The 16,955-nt window shown below is 42.0% G+C and overlaps 1 protein-coding gene across 2 annotated transcripts in view; it reads right to left on the reverse strand.

Moving 5' to 3' along the window:
• The window catches only part of lhfpl7 (LHFPL tetraspan subfamily member 7), a 163,609-nt gene that overhangs the window by 145,565 nt on the left and 1,089 nt on the right, over positions 1-16,955 (reverse strand). The gene's annotated exons all lie outside the window — the stretch shown is intronic.

Here is a 16,955-nt window from a genome sequence, read left to right on the forward strand (position 1 = left end):
TACGTAATTTATAGGTGTTTCTTGCCTCCATCCTTCATCGCTGTGCGCAGATGTTTTTGCCGATAAGTCTTTACATGAATTCAGTGTTGAGGTGTTCAAAACTTTGGTCAGTTGCGAATTACGCAATTCATGTGTATTTAAAGTAGTTTATACGCAATTATTACATAAAACGTATGCAATTGTGCGTGATTTTTGTAAGATGCATACACAAATTTGTCACTTTCCACGTATGTCAAATGCCCCTTTCACACATATACCACCGATAACTTTTATATACGTTTGGTTTTTTTTGTGGTCATTTTTATTTCTTTACTTAGTCTTGGATTTTTGCAGACTATCATATTCAATGGGGGGGGGGGGGCAGTCATGGCATTTGGGGCATTGCCCCCTCTTGCCTATGCCTACATCCAGCCTTGACCCCAGCTTTGCCCAAAAGTAGAAGGGTTGGCTCCAGCAACCCAATGCCCCAGAAAGGGATTCTGTGAGTTCTAAAAATAGATGGATTATTGGTTAAAGCCGAAAAATAACTTCACGTCTTAACGAGATTTCTGATAACTGCTGTTATTGGATGACAGACATTATATTATCCCATCTACATGTCAATTCAGATATCCCAAGAATCCAGATAATGATTGGATATTTGGTGCGAATGTACACGGCTTCATTTATTGTAACAAATGGAGAAAAACTCCCTGTTATTCAATAGATAAAACACCAGCAGGGTTCACTGTAAAGGCAGTTAGAGTGACAAGCTGCTATAAACAATCGGAGACCCCCCCTCACCACCACAACAGCCTGCTGACACAGCACAGTCCCCTGGTGGAGGAAACTGTTCTCTGGTACGCCGGCCCATCGCCCGCCTTCTCCGATCAGTTCAAAAGCTCGCTGCAGACTGCTGATCAGAGGCTCCTAAATATCAGCCAGGCAAAGAGCATAATTCATAAGAGAGATAAATGCTCACTACTTTGACATGTTTGCTGCTGCTAGGAGTTCTGTCACTGCTTGATTAAACATTGAGTCTGGGTGTGGAGGAAAGTCTCCCACATTGGTCCGTCAGAGCCTTCGGTGAAGGTGCACATCGTTCTGCTGTGTCCACCGCTTAGAGAATATCAAAGGGAAAAGAGCATCAGGAAGCAGTCGTACTCTGCAAGGTGCATCCATCCTTCAAGACAAATGAGATCATAAATCCTTCTCCTTCACAGCCAGACTGATCTCCCCTCTATTTCACAGAAATGGGAATAAAATGCTGATCAACATACTCCCATCTCTCCCTCTCATCTCCCTCTAAGCCCCTTGATCTATCCATCATGTGGACAGCTTTTCCTCTGCACTTGCCATTCCTCTTTCATATGAAGCGATGACCTGCTGCCCCGAAGCTGACTGTCGACAAACAAGCCCCAAAACACGACTGGGGGAAAATCAATATATGCAGATGAGCCGGGTATGTTTTGGTAGAAATGATTATTTTAATCTTTTTTTTTTACATATATATTTAGACATTAAGGTCACAAAGGAGCAGGGTGTGTGTATTTGTGCTGTAAATGATTGTGTCTAGAAGATGTGGTAGATGAAGCGTTGTTGTTATCTGACTGATTCCACCAACATGGTGACACCAAAAAACATACAAATGGAATATTCTCATCAGTGTTTCCTTAGTGGTAAACCTGATCTCTCCCTACTTGTGGATCTGATTCCTCAGCGCTTGAAAACGAACCGACGGAGACCTGAGACAGTAGATTTCACGCAGTTTTTTATTTCTGCGCCCAAGGACACAAAATGAAAAGCTTTAGCATGCTGTCTGTGTGTGTTTCCACGTGCAGAAGAGAAAAACTGATCAGAGCATTTCCGTGTCAGAGATCTATTAAAGTTATTCATTTGAAATTGAATAGAAATTCCTATTTTTAGGGTTTACTTGTTTGGTCTACACCAAAGTTCAGGGAACCTCTTACTTCTACCAAACAAAAAATACTTGTTGGGGAAGCCTAATCCTATGCGTCTGTATGGGGGATTCACCCTTACATGTCGTTCACTACGACCTGTCACACACAACATGCTTTCAGAAAAAAGTGTGCATTCAATTTTTGTTCTACGGGCTCACTGAGTGATGCACTAACAGGTTTGCCCATTTTTTGCCTGAAGACACCCTGTATTACACCGTGAGGGCAGATGTGACTAAGGCTTAAAACTGCCAAATGCCTAAATACATTTGATTAGGATTAACAAGTTTAAGATTAGAACATTTCACTCCAAATCCTTTTAAATATCTTTCATGTTCTACTTCCATAAAGAATAAAGCGCGGTTATGAGAAAAGGTTTTGCCATATCTAATGCCTTTGTCACAACTGCTCTTACGGCTAGATATGGGCTGTCTGAGGGTGAGACATGGGCAAACCTGTACGATGCACAAAAAATATGTGGTCCACACAAAATATAATGGTTGTAGACCGCGCCCTGAGCCCATAGAGCAAAAATGTTCATGCACATTTTTATACTGACATGCTGAAGACATCAGGTCATAGCGAACACTTTTACAACATACTAGGGTGGGTAAGACAAGTAGGAGGGACTCAGCCGTGTCATATGGAATTTTCCGGTTTTCAACCCTCCCCTAAATCCGGCAGACTGCGCAAGGAGCCTATGAGCGCTGCGTTCGTGATAAGTGTGCGCTCCTTGCATGCCCCATACAGGTTTTTCCAATATTTAGCTGTAAGATTTTACTGACAACTGGAGTGCGGGATAAGGACACCATACAACGGCATCACCTGCAAGTCATTAGTGTATCCAACTTACATCAGCCTTGCAAATATTACAATACACTTACCACGTGCACGACAAGGGTATGTTCCATTCTCAAAGGGATTCAAGGGAACTGCAAGACAAACTTGGGCTATCTCGGAATTCCATCACTACTCACTTCTTAGTCCACTATATAGTCCGTTTGCCATTTTGTCGAGCTGTCAGAATCTACAATTCTGAAATCGAGTCCCCAAGAAATTTCCCAAAAGTCTCTGCGAAACACCAGTGTGCATCGATGCTCACTAGATTGGCCAATATAGACCACAATGCATTGTGTTTGAACAATTTTTGCCCCAAAAAAAAGCATTTAAATGTATTTTTCTTTAATAAACCATCAACCATTTTCATCATCAGAACACAGTGGATTCATAAAAAGTTGTTGTAAAACGCTCATATTGATTAGATTTTCACTTCGTGAAATCTGTGATGTCATATTTTCTAGTTAAAAACAAAAGTAGATAGCACGGTGTGAGAATTGATTTAAAATCAAGGGTACTACATAGTCCTGCACTACTGTATATAGTGTTTCAATTGTTAGGGATGCCTTGCACTCCCGTTAGGATGTGCCTTGAATAAGCCGCTCCTGTCTACAACCTTCCACAGGCCTGGCCAACCCATGTCCCACAACCTCTGTACGGGTGCATGTAACATGTGATATCTTAAGGATTGGAACAAAAGTGCAATTTGGGTATCTAAATCAGTGAGTCGTAACAATAAAAACTGTATTTTTCCTCAAAACCTCAAAGTAACCTTCAGGAAAATCAAGTTAGCAATCAATAGTACTTTATGGTAAGCAAAAATCAACAGGAATCAATCAATCTTTTATATTAGCCCCACTCGAACACCATACCAAGAATATCATATAGAATATATTTAGTAGGAAATGATGGACAAACTACCGCAAAACAAAAATATTTAGATTCAGTTTAAGTATTCTGATATTGGTTCTTGGGCAAGGCCCCTTCGTGCTTCTCCCTAACAATGTAGCCACAAAGGGGCCTTAGTCTGGGTCTCCCTGTGCCTGTCCCCAGCCCGGATAAATTATGGGGTTGTGTCAGGAAGGGCAAATGGTGTAAAAAAAAACATACTGTGGCGACCCCTGAACAACAGGGCGAACAACAAGAAGTTTAGGTATTCTGATATTCTATTTTTTTAAGATGATGTTTTTACCTAAACATATTTTTATTTATTAGTTGTACAAGTAATAACTAGAAGTGATTCGTTTAATATGTCTACGTTGTATAGTAAAATTTTATTGAAAATAACATTTTTTAGGAGCAAATTTCAATTTTTAAATACGTATCTGCTTCATAAACAGACAGAGATAATATCGATTTTTTTATTACATTCTAGTTTATTTAATATATTCTTCTGATTATTATAATTACATTTATTGACAATTTCTGCGAGAATAGAAAATAGGAGCACTGTCTGCTCTTCATTTGGGCCTAAAAGATAAACACCAGGCTGACATATCAGGACATCATTACATTCTCTAACTACATTGCATTATTGCATCCAGCAGGTACTGCATGAAAATTGCCTCACGCAACTGTAAACATGGTGAGAGAGGAGAATGCAGCCACGTGTGAGGGCGGAAATGAGACCCACAATGGCCCATTCCTGCATGAATCTATCATTGTAAAAGGCTTTCTGTATACAGACTATTACCATTTATTCTGTCACCTGTCAGACAGTAGCCTTGAAGCAAACACGCACTGTATGATAAGTTGGCACACGAGCCCCGCTGTCAAAGGACCAAACATCTATCTCTCCATCCGGTGGCGGCGCCTAGGTTGTTTTTTTAAACAGTGAGCCTATTTGTGCACTAACTCAAGGTGAGCAGACGGAACTGCTCATTTATATTTGGGTCGAGCCTGCAGCCCTGGACGTTTTCCCCTCATAAAGCAGCTGCTGTTCAGCTCCACCAGCCACCAGCGCAAAGATGATATGCGGCTCTGATCAGAGCCCGCCATTTGAAAACAACTCGGGCAGGGAGGAGGTAGTAAAACACGGCCGCTGACCTCAACTGCTCTCCTCTCGTCCTTGCTGCTCGTTTCCACCACGCCCCAGCATGCAGGCGGCGGCTGGGGTTTCAGGGGGAGAGCAGAGGTGGATGCGTGCACTTCACAGGTGGGCTTCCTTTTAATGATGAACCGATGGGGAGGCGGGAAGCTGCTGGATAATGATGATGATGGCTCTTTTATGCTTTTGGAGCAATTTTCTGAAGTTTTAAAAGTGAATCCTGACTTGCGTTAGCGTTAGCATGCCCTTTCATGCCTGGTGACAGGAGGGAGAATTTCACTGAAATAGTTCACTAAGTCTTTCATGTTTCACTCTGGCCCTCAGCCATCCCTCCCTGAACTCCTCATTACTGCTCCACTCTTGACATCGACGCTTCAAATGTCTTTTTTGATCTGTCTGTTGCACATGAAAGATTCCCGCATAACTATACAAAAAAGAAAGAGCGCATACAAGTCCTCTATGGACACGCAGAGTAGAGTTGTGAGGGGAAAAGCAGATTTGCTGGGCTATTGTTTTTCAGGCATAATGGGCGGTGGTTCCCTCATACGGATGCAAATGCTTTAGACTCTTTAAAAACCCACTCCCATCATATTTGGAGCTATTTTAAAAGTGTTCCCAGTGGTCTTTAATAACTCACTCTAATGAAAATCTAGTTTTTGATGTTTTTAATATGTTCTTATGGCATTTTTCTGATGATGGAGGATAACTTTTAAAAATATTAAGCTTAACAATGCGCTTAACAATGCATATTTAAGTTTTTCTTAAATTGAAATCGTTCTGAATTAGGTGTCATGGTGCCTCTGTCAGCCCCGCCCCCTCTGCTCTGCTCTGCTCCTGACTCCACCAGCTGTGACCAATTCACTCTCATCAACCCTGCTGCTCAAAAGGAGACCCAGCTCCACAATTCAACGCCAGTTCGTTGCCCCTTTTGGTGACTACGCTCATGTTTTCGCATTCTAAGTCTTGTCTCGCAACTAACGTTATTCTCCCTGCCTCAGGATTCCTGCCCTCGAGTGTCACCTGTGTGGAAGTCAGTTCGAACCACTCCTGCTTTCCTTTGGAAACGCCACGCTCCGCTAGCCGCGCTACTACCTCCAGCCATGCCTCAAGTGTCGCTCCTCTTCAGACCTCCACCAAGCTACTACCATCTTCCTGGAAGGAAAATAAAAATCCTTACTTACCTCTCACCTACCTGTGTCCTCATTCTGGGTTCCAGCACCTGGGTCTGTCGCTCCTCCGAATCATGACATTAGGAGAAGACTGAAAAATCTAGTTAGAAAAAGAATGTATTTGTGAAGTAGAAAATACGCTGGGGGGGCCACGAGCTTCCTGCTATACTCTTCTCATGTACGTCTTTGTTTTCCTTGTCTGAGCTGGAATCTGGAACAAGACTGTAGGACCGGATAGGTCCAAGATGGCTTATTATTTTTGTTACACCAGTAATGTTAGGTTTGGGGTGTAAGGGGCTGTAAGCTAGTGAGAGAGCATGTAAACAGATGAAAAAATAGGGGTGGGCTCACTGCACCCCCCCCCCCCCCCCCACACACACACACACACACACACACAGAAACTATGTCCTAGAAAACGACACAGGTTTTTGCGTTTTTTTCTGACTAAAAACAACATAATCATTATTAAAAGACCACTGGGAACGCTTTTACAATAGATCGGTATGGGTTTTTACGATGATGCTGATTTTAGCCAAGATAAAAAACCTATGTTGTTTTCTAGGACATTAGCAGTTAATTGGATATTTGCCTCTAAGGTGTGGCCGGGACTGGTGGCACAAAGCTACTGCGCCCCTCTTCCCCCCCTTATTGTTGAATGTTGAAACCAGGGAGCTTGAGGTCCACCCAGTGTATTTTCTTCAACACAAATACATTCTTTTTCAGACTGCTTTTCTTTGTCTGCTTCTGATTCACAACAATTGTATTGCTTAATTGTTTTTCTATGTGTCCTCCATCATCAGAAAAATGCCACAAGAACATGTGAAAAAAAAACACAATTTTCATCGGAGTGGGTCTTTAAGATCATTTACAGCAGGCCGACACACCCCCATGCAGGTGCACTCCCCACAAAGGTTCCACAGTAGCATTAAAGGAGAAAGGCAAAGTGATAAAAGGATGATGGAGACTTTACTGCTGCAGTAAATCCACAGAGCACCTCCAGTCTGTGCACTGCAGAGATTTCAAAGCTCCCCCACTTGTAGGCTGAGCCCATGTGTTTGTCAGAAAGCAGACGGGGTCGCACTCAGTCCCCCCGGTATACTGCATGTGTGTGTGTTAATCCGGCCCCCACCCACACTTGAAGTGCCGACATACAGCACAGGATTTAATTTCTCTCTCCTGTTGTGCAGAGGGCTAACGGCCAGAGCACACCCATCTTCCTGTTATTGGGCAGCACATAAGGGGCCACGGCCATGTTTGAAACCCATCATGTTATTCTGAAAGGGGCCTGCACTGTTATATACACGAGTGAATTAATATGCAAATTATGTTTCAATGGCAAATAAACAAGTTGGCAGCTAAGAGTATTTTTTCAAGCTTATTCAAAAACATTTTCAAGAACTGATAGTTTATGAAAGCTTTAACTGTAAAAGACGTTTGTGTTTCTACAGAAACAGCGCTGTTCAAAAGTTTAACCTCTTTTGTTTTGCTGAGTTTTGTTACACACCAGCTGTCTTTAATGGTGTTCTGTTCAGTCCTTGTACCTGACCATCTTCTGAAGCTTTTCTGAGGTTTTCTGGTTTGTTCACACACTCCAGTACGTCCCTCGAGTTAACGTGTTTTTATGCTCCAGGCATTTTTTTTTCTTTTTAAGGTTTGGGTTTGAAGGCTGAACAAACAAACAACGTATGAAGAAATCGCTGCAAATGACCGGTTGCAAAAAGTGAACTGAATTGTTCTGAAAAAAGTTCTACCTTATCACATTAAAAGACTATAGGGAGGCGTGGCTTATTACAAACATAATAAAATTTATTTAGAATTGAGAGGGTTTGAGACACACATTTCTATGACTCCTATCACATTAGCATGATCCAAACGTTTCTATACAACCCATTAGAATTAACTGGGTCTTTTTTTTCCCATGTCGTTCATCATCATTCCACTAGGGGCAGCGGAAAGCCTTTTCCAACTCATATCAAAATGGCTGCCTCTGGGAAATCTCACTTTTAGTTGGAATAATTTAGCTAATTTTCAAAACCCTATGTAGAGACTAACTCACCTATTGCTTTTTTTTTTTAATGACTACTTGCTGTATTGAAAGAATACACATTTTGCTGATAGTTGATTCTTTGTAATACAGTTACACCATGTTAAAAATGTGTGGATCAAATTTGAGACAATGGGTAAAAAAGGTGCTTTTCTCCCAGAATGCTTATGTCAATGAGATGGTATCTTAAACTAACATTGTTGGGAGTAAAAACTTACTTAATCACACAACGTGTCATTATTGAGACTTTCTTCATCTCGTAAAAAATTAACATTGCAAAAATTGCTTTATGGATTTTATCAAAAGGTTTAAAAAAAAGTCCTAATTCCAAAATATTTCACTTTTCTGCCAATTCTTTGATGGAGTGAGCTTTGCAGGGTTTAATCCAGCTGCAATACAGTATGACCACTGTTCAACATGATCAAGAGGAGCTGTCAAACTTCAAAATGAGCATCAGAACAGCAACAAAGTTGCTAGAATTTTTTTCCGAACACTGTGTGATTGTTGGTGTCTTAAAAGAGGAGATCTGAATGTCCTAAACTATTGATTTTTTTTCATCAGGTTTTAGGAAAATGATCCAAAAAAGGGACAACATCCAAGGTTGTTGATACCAGAACCTATAGCAGAAAGACAGAGATATTTTTAGAGGACAGAGGCATAAATGTTTGATAAAACAGAGTTACACTTAAGACTAAAACGGAAAAAACTAAAGTTTAAATATTTAGGTAGATAAGCTGAGCCGCACTGACTGCTGCTCATGAGGCTTCAGACAGCAGACTCACCAAAATTGGAATAGAAAAACATTCCCTGTATTGAGGAATTTCCACTTCTAATCCAAGACTTGGGTAGAAGGATTGGAATTTAGTCTGAAAACATGGAAGCACTGAAATGTACAACCATACCACCTTTAAAAAAGTACAAATGGCCTTCTTGATGCATTCTTTGAATATGAAACCAGCTCCAGCACACAGGTGAACCTCTGGCACTGCAAAAGTACATTTAACCTCAACAGGCTGCATAACAGCTGCATAGAGATCACCCTCGCAAACAGGCGTTCAAGCTTCCACTTCCAATATAAAAGCTATGTAAACAAGCTTTTACGTTCTAATGCCCCTAAGCAAAGATTTATGACCATTTTCGGGCTCTACGTACAAAACGTGTAACCATTGAACGCATGTTGCCAGGTAAACCAGGTTGAAATTTGACCAATCAGGAACTCTGATTTGATAGTAACGTTTGGGACAGGCGGCGAAACTCACCAAACGCACAGCGTAGCTGGTTTATCTGGTGAACCCAAACACGACGACAAGCCTGTCCTGTATGTTTTTCCAATAGAGATGAATCAAGGCCACTCCCCTGACTTGATGGTAACCCATTTCATCCATTGCAAGCACGCTGGCAGTCAACCGGACCATTTTCATCTTCGCGAGATCCGCACCACTTCGACGTTTTGCACCAAGCCTCTTCCAGCTGCAGGTGGCAAACATGCACAGCGTGTACAAAGCATAACACCTGCATAGACATTCATCCTTATTCTCCAAGAAAAATGTGAATCTTGACTTTTTTGCACTCTTTAGCTAAATATAAAAACTTGATTTGATCAACCCTAAACACATATAGCCTTAATTTCTACAATTACAAACAAGTCAAGACGATAACAGCTGATTATGTAAAAAAATACTCTCTTATAATGTATTCAGAAAACAAAGTTTTCTCCCAAAACTAACAAACGTTGTAAATGTAACTTGTTAATCCACCTCCTTACTACTAGTTGTGGTTCACTGAGTGATGAAATGAGTGTGCACCATGGGTTATGCACCAGCAAGTGTTCTTTATATGTAACTGGCAATAAGGCATGGCGAAGCATCCCCAGTAACGTCTACAATTCATCATTTTGGCATGTGTGGGGTGGAGGGGGGGCCGGCATGGTCCCAGTTTTGTCAAAAGATTTCAGCAGTCACATTTTTGTGTTACAGCCCAGAATCTGTGCTTTAACACACGAAAGATGAGGACAAACTCAACGTGTTTATCCTTCCTGTTGGCCGTCCACCTTTCATTTCAGCTGCAAGACAAAGCAGAGCAGCAGCAAGAGCGTCCAGAGCCCAAACCCCACCGCAAACACAGGAAAGCATGTGCGGTCCAAGAGCGGCTGGATGCAACACCCTCCTGTTTGGCAACACAGACAAGCGGTGGTGAGGGGGGTGCAGCAGACAGTTGGTTGGCAACTGCAGAGGCCGAGCTAATCCAGCTCCGCCGTTTAGCGCCGTGAAGCAGCTGGAGGCGCGTAAGCTGTTAACAAGTTGAGGTGAAAATGTTTGCTGGCAGGTGCACTCCTCCTCCTTCACACTTTTCCCGAGCAGCGGGTCACAGCAAACCGCCTCCAAACGACACGTGCAACCAGGCAGCCGCCTTTGCAGCGCTGACGCTTTCACCCGCACACCCATTTTACACACATACGAGTCAAAAAGGCTGGAAACTGCACAGCATATGCTCTGGTGGAGCGACACACATCGCAGCAGATGAACTGCAGCGGTAAAGACATTGTGTCATTACGTTTAATGCAGCCAGGAAATCACACCTTAGAGTTTTCCATTAATCAGGAAATTAAGGACAAATCCCACCTTTTCCAATCAGTGGTGTTCAGCCCCCACCTTCCTTCACATGTGACATGAATGCTGCATGAACTGGTGTTTGTTTGCCCCCTTCTTTTACATCTCGCTGCACCGAGTCCATCTGTGAGTGGCTAAACAAAAGCAGCGGCCCTGCCAGCCGGGCGATGCCTGCAGCACCACTGGAGCCCAGCCCGGCTTTCAAACTCTTTTGACAACATGGAACAACGGCAGGAGAGCCAACAGAACAAGTAGGGCAGCCTCACAGGGAACCTCGTCCTCCTCTGGTTCACTCACAGCAGCTGCAGGACTCCGCCTGACTCGTCAGGGGAGCCTGAAGCTGCACTCTTCTATTCTTAGAGGAGGACTTGGTCTGCTCACATCTGCAAACATTTGTTTGTTGAACAAAAGGTTCCGGATAAAGAAGAGGACAGCACTAAGGTTGCATGTTTACATGCTTTTTATCTCTCATTTATGTTCCAAACACTAAAAACGGATTTGTTGCTTTTGGATACTAACAGTTCTTGTTCTATTCAATTGAATTAAAGAAACTTTATGAATCCCACAGAGGAACAGCATGACAAAGAGCCAAACAAGAACAAAAACTACACTAAACAAACAATAAAAGACCTTTGTGCTTAACACAAACGAATGAGAAATAATTTTTTAAAAATTGTTTATTCAAATTCTAAACTCTACACAAGGACTTTGCAAATGAATCAACAGCATTCTGATGAACTCTTGACCGATCACAGAGTATGGCACTTAAACATGAGAACTGTTACATCAGAATAACTATTGTACTCATCTTTATCTTTTTTTTCATGTTTTTTTATTTCATTTTGTTTTATTGCACATGAGAGCATAAGACACCAAAGCTAAATTCCTTGTATATGCACTGTACTTGGCCAATAAAGCAAATTTTGGCGGAGACGGTAAGGTGGAAAAAGTTGTTGAACCCATGAGAATATTTGAGCCTAAAGAGAAATGGTAAATGTTGTATATTTATTTGGTGCCATTCTACCTAGTTTTAAGGCCCAAAGTGCTTTAAGTCACAGTCTCCTTTTACCCATGAACACACACATCCACACACTGATGGGACTCCATTGCTGTACACTGGCGCCAATCTGTTACCAGTAGCAATGTGGCATTCGGTGTCTTCCCCAAGGACACTTCAACATAAGGGCGGGCAAGCTAAGAACTGAACCTGTGATCTTCCGATCAGAGGTTGACCGCTCCACCTCAGAACCACAGCCACCTGTGATAGGAAGAGTTTGTGCGCTTATGTGTGTGTGTGTGGGGGGGGGGGGGGGGGGGCATTGACTGTGGGAACTGGAAAGAGTGCGTGTGACATAACCCCTAGAATATGACTTACTTCCAGCTCTGAAGAAAAGAAGTCACATTTCTCGCCACCATATTGGAACCAGAAATCATCAGTAAGCAGTGATTGGTCGGTCTGAGTCATTGTTTCTATAGTAACCACTCTCACTAATCGGGAGTGAGATTGTTGGAGGTACACTCCCCTACCACTTGAAAGTGGGCTGCATTTCCCAAAAGAAGTCTATGAGATTTTGGCTTCTTGGAGCGAGCGGGTACTTCCTGTTTGGACCGCCAGAGGGGAGGGGTCAACCAGTCTAGTTTTCATAGACACTCTATGGTAGAAACACTGAATGTCTTCACAACTTGTTCAGAGAAAACATTTAAGTACTAGTGTATGCTTCTCGTTAAACCTTGGGCATAATCTCTGCCCCTCTTTGTTGTGCAGTACCTCAAGGCTCATTATTGGTGCCCATCCACTTCTCTTTGTATCTCCTTTGACTGAGCTTCAGTTTTTTTCATTTTTTTATTTCATTTCAATAATTGCAATGTATTAACCTGACTGCCATTAAAAATAAGCAGTTTCTGTACTTTGATAATAAATTTTAAATTCAATATTTATTTTTAAAATGCAGTTTTAATTGATTTTTTCAAAATAAAGCCAGCATTGCTGTATTGATTTGATCAATTTTATGCAAAACTTTTAGTTTAGATTTCCAATATCTAAAGTTTTGTTATATATTACTTCATGTTCAGCGCACGGGTGACTAATATGTGAGACACACTCTATAAATAAGTGCGCAGTGGCAACAATCTGCTCCCACAAACACAGGCAACGTCGGTTCCTGGAGTTGACGGTCGGCTTTGAGCACACACTGAACGTCCTGTCTGGTTTGTGTTGCTGTGCGCGGGTTGTTGACAAGCTGGAAATGGATGGCATCAAAAAAATGATGTGCACATCAGTGAGGACTGGTGAAGTAATAAAGTGGGTCTGATGAAAACTTAATGGGCCCTTCAACTTTATTAATGGCTTTGGGATCCGACTCGGGCACAGCGGCTCCCTGCCGTAATAAGACGCGTCGCACTGAGCAGAAAAGCAGCTTCATGGACCTCATACTTACAACTCATCAGGAACTCATAACAAGGAGGGTTTACTCACTGACAAACTGATCGCTGTCACTAAAAAGTCCCAATTTTCAGGACAGTGTTGTTAATAGATCTATTAAATGCAGTTTGTAGTTATTTTATATATTTTGGTTTAGTTTTTCTGAAGTAGGTCATGTGTTCCCGTTCTTTCTATTGGTGTGATTTACAATTTTCACACCAGGTTAGAATATCTTTTAGATCAGGTATGTAGGTTTGCTCACACGCCTGAACATAAGAACTGGACTGAGTGAGTGTGATGTCACCCATTGAAAATGGTTTACTTCTGGTTCCAACAAAATGAAGTCAATTTAGTCGCCTTTTTTTGTTTTTTTTACAAAACAGAGGCCGTCATGTTGGAACCAAAAATCGTCAGTAAGGGGTGATTGGTCCAATCCGGTCTGAGTCAACATTGCTATGGCAACCACTCTCACCAATCAGGAGTGAGCTTGTTGGAAGGCCACCCTGCTACCACTTTAAAGCCGGCTCAGAAGAATCTGTCAAATGTTTTGAACTTTTGAGGTGAACCCGGGCATCTGATTGGTCAGTTTATAACTTGAACAACTTTAGCTACAAAAAAAATGGAAAATAAACTAGGAATATCAAGGACATGTTATAAAAAAGGTATCAGCGCATAAATGGGTCTTCTGACTAATAGCATGCCTTCTTCAGTACTAAAGCTCATGCTTTCCTCTATGTTGCCTTTGGTGCTTTCACTTTAGGGCCAGTTTACAGCCTTTGTTTATGTTCAAACGTAGCTCCTGACTGGCCGTAGTCTGGCCATGGTGCTTTCTGAACCTCTTCCTGTGCATCTCTGAAACCAGACCTGGACCATCCTTTGAAAATGTTTCTGGATTCCTGCCTGCCTGTTTTAGCACTGACTTTAATAAAATCCTACATTTCCCTCCTGGGGTTGTCATCTTTTTGGGTTGTTTATCTATACCTGGCTCTTCAGCGCTACAGAAACATTTCTTTCTCTACTTAACGACTAAAATGATCAGAGGCCATGTATTAGCTTATACAACTGCATGAGGCAAAAGAATAAAGATTTCAGACACCAAATTCAGATGTTTTTTCCACACTAAAAGGGGAACATCAAAGCTCAAAAGTCACTTTTTTATTTTAACGCTGATTTTATTTTTTTATATTCCATCAAACGTGGTTAACTTTATTTTGTATAAAACAATTAAATGTTTACTTTTGTATTTATTGTTTTTTGTAGTTGATCTAATTTGTTAGTTATTTTATTATTTTGGTCTTGATTTTTACTTTTTCCAATATTTGTTTTTTTTTGTTTTTTTTTTTACTTCTGACCATATAGAGCAGAAATCTGTTCTTTTACCTCTCATTTTTATTTATTTACTTACTTTTTCTTTCCTTTTTTGGTCCACAACCCCTAAGTTTTGTATATTTTCATTCCGATTTGGTTCCGTAAACTTCAGTTTTCAGTGTTGCAATAGAAAAAACTTCAGCAGGACAGTCAGATTAGGTGTCACAAATATTTAATTTTTGAAATGTTTCTAACAGAGTGAAGGTCTAAAAAGTCTTTAATCTCTGAAAACATGAGTGATGTTAAACTATTTTCAAATCCCACAAATGCATTTATTTTAACTCTGACACAGATTGAGATGTTTTATGTCATAGTTGAGGCACTAAATTTTTTTCTTTATTAAGTCCTTAGCTTTAATTTTTCTTTATTCATTCCAAAGGGTTTATGACAAACCTATCTCCCCAAATGGACGCACAAGCTTCTAATAAAGACATAGTGGGGCTAGATGTCTTGCCCAAGGGCACAATAACAGTCAAACTTGACGGTTGAACTACCCGTGAAACTATTAGCAGGCAGGTGTTTCGCCCACTGACCTACAGCCAAATGCAAAACCTGCAAATGGATCTGGTGATGAAAGGAACTTCGTCTTTCATCTGACATCACTGGAATGTGATGGAAAAGTGATCAGACTGGTTAACCTTTCATTTCATAAAACTCTCTCCAAAATATATAAACTCGTATGCAATCTAGATAAAAACATTTCAATTTCAAAACAAAGTGGAAAGCAGGTTTGAGCAGCAGCACAGATCAAAGCTTCTGGTCAGAAATTTGTCTAAACGCCTTTAAAATGACAAAAAGTCCAAATCTGCAGCTAATCCATTTCAAAACTCTTCACAGAATTTACTACACTGGACAGAGAATGTTCAAGATGGGTCTCAGAAACGCAGACATCTATCTGTGAGCACTGTGATAGTAATCGACCCAACAGATACATGCTTGCACTGTGGTTCTGCACACCTGTCCAGGCCACAGGTATGTCCTGATCTATCAGTGTGGCTTCATGTTTCAATCACGGCTTCACCTTCACTTTGTTTGCTTGGAGACATGAGTGCCAGCGATACAGTTGGAGGATTATTATCTATCATTTTCTTAACTCTTTGAATAGCAAAAAAAAAAACTGTTTTACTTAACTGGAAAAACAAGAAAAATCTCTCTCTTTATTTGGGGTGGGGGTGGGGGCTCTTCAAGCAATGGGACCCCTGGGCTGGGGAATAGTTGTTGCCGTGTCACTGTGGTTGGGGTTCTGATCCTTGCCCTTGTGCGCCGGCCATCTCCAAAATTCCAACTGTGGGTGAGCCTGGTCAGGCCATGTTTACAACACTCCTTGTGGACCCCCACCACTCTTGGGCGTCCTCCACCTGGGCAGGGGTGGCCGGCCTCTGCCTTGCTCTCTCCTCCTGTGGGCTGGGTGGGTGGCTCCCTGGAGCGTGGGCAGGTCTCCCTATGGGGACCTGCCCACGCTCCAGGTGGCTGGGGAGAGGCTTAGAACTCCTGGGGGGGGGCTATTCTTCTGGTCAGGCTGGAGCTTGCACTCTCTGTCCTTCATGCCTCCCTGCTCTCTGGCTTTGGGGGCCCCCGTGGCGGTCTTGCTGGCCCTGGCCTGGGTGGCAGATGGGATTGCCCAGAGGGTGGTTGTTCTCTATCTGCTGCCGTCCGGCTGTTGGGGGGTTCTGGCTGCAGCGGGGGTCTTGGTATGGGGAGGACTGGGCACTCTTTCTCCTTCTTTTTAAATTCCGGCATCCACCCCAGAAGAACATAAACACTCACTCGAGTCATCATAAAGCTTTATGAGTTCATTCCCCCCCTCCTTCTATCCTTCTATAACCCCCCCCCCCACACACACACACACACACACACACACACATCCCTATCTCTTCTTCCCTTCTTTTTTATTCCATCTGGTCCAACAAAAAATGGTTAAAAATATAATTCATATACATAAAGTTTAGTCAAAATTACAAAAGGAGTATATTCAAATATACACCTTGTGTGTCAGAAAATTCCTAACCCCTATTGTAACAGCAAAATATGTCAAATATGTCCAACATGAGAGGCGTCCAGCTCTCATCTGTTTGCTCAGCTGTTGGACGGACAAGTTAAAAAATATAAATAAATAAGGAAAAAGTGATCCGACATTGCGGGGACCGCCTGCTGACTGTCCCCGCCCCCGCCCCCAGATAGACCTCCACAGGTGAGAGGTGCAGCATCGCTCACAAACTCTTTGATGCAGTTGTGACTCTGCAGGCTCAGAGGGAAAAAGATGAATCACAGTTGCAGGGGCTGCACCGTAGAGCATTTATTAATAAAACCCTTTTAAATGCAAATGACTTCATGCATAAATCATTTCTCCAGAGTCTCTTGTTGATTTTTCTTTTGTATAATCCTGCACATTAAAAAAAAAATTATCAAAACTTTTTGCAAAGTCTGAGGCACTTCTGCAAAAACACAGATCCCTGTGGGCACCTTGACGCCCCAACATCCTATGTGTGAGATGCTGTTTGGCAGAGCCACACAATTGTTTA

This window comes from Oryzias latipes, chromosome 14 (genome assembly GCF_053564925.1).
Source record: "Oryzias latipes strain Hd-rR chromosome 14, Olatipes_Hd-rR_3.1".
NCBI classification, from domain to species: domain Eukaryota; kingdom Metazoa; phylum Chordata; class Actinopteri; order Beloniformes; family Adrianichthyidae; genus Oryzias; species Oryzias latipes.